At 68.9% G+C, this 560-nt stretch overlaps 1 protein-coding gene across 4 annotated transcripts in view; it reads left to right on the forward strand.

Annotated features, from left to right (window-relative positions):
- The first annotated feature begins 350 nt into the window (after window positions 1-350).
- The window catches only part of SETX (senataxin), a 42,736-nt gene continuing 42,526 nt past the window's right edge, over window positions 351-560 (forward strand). For 3 of the 4 annotated variants that reach the window (XM_025211273.1, XM_025211276.1, XM_025211278.1), the window contains exon 1: window positions 351-454. The gene's annotated coding sequence lies outside the window, so the exon portion shown is untranslated. The remainder of the gene's footprint in view (window positions 455-560) is intronic. The other variant, XM_025211274.1, reaches the window with a different exon arrangement.

Here is a 560-nt window from a genome sequence, read left to right on the forward strand (position 1 = left end):
CCTCCTGCTGAGCCAGGCACCTCCCTTGGCTGTGCCTCAGTTTCCCCATCTGTGCAATGGGGACAAGCCCCCATGTCCGCAAAGGAGGGGGTTGCCTACAGACTCCTCTTTTCCAGGGCGAGGAGGAAACACTCGTGAAACATAAAGCCAGAGCAGCTGCAGTCCAGCCCCGACCCCTTGCCTGCGACTGGCCCTTTAAAAAGAGGTTGCGCTCGCTCTGCTTCACACCCCCTCCTGCTCCCCTCCGCTCCGCTCCGCGCTACGTCAGCACCACGTGACACCCTCCTGCAGTGGGCGGGGCGTCCGAGAGGACAAACAAACTGGCTTCCGCCCGCGGGCGCTTAGCGGGGCCGGAAGTGACGGCGGAGGGGGCGGGGCGAGGGCAGCGCGGGTGGCCTGAGGGGAGCGGCGGCGGCCGGGCCATGGCGACTGGGTAGCGCCGTGGCGGGAGGAGGTGAGTTGAGAGCGCCCCACTCCCAAGGCCGCACTCCCGGGGGTGGGGCGGACATGCAGCCCGGCTCCGCCTCCCGTGGATGGCGGTCGTCTCGGGCCGTGGGCGG

The sequence above is a fragment of the Alligator sinensis genome, unplaced genomic scaffold (genome assembly GCF_000455745.1).
Source record: "Alligator sinensis unplaced genomic scaffold, ASM45574v1 scaffold829_1, whole genome shotgun sequence".
NCBI lineage: Eukaryota > Metazoa > Chordata > Crocodylia > Alligatoridae > Alligator > Alligator sinensis.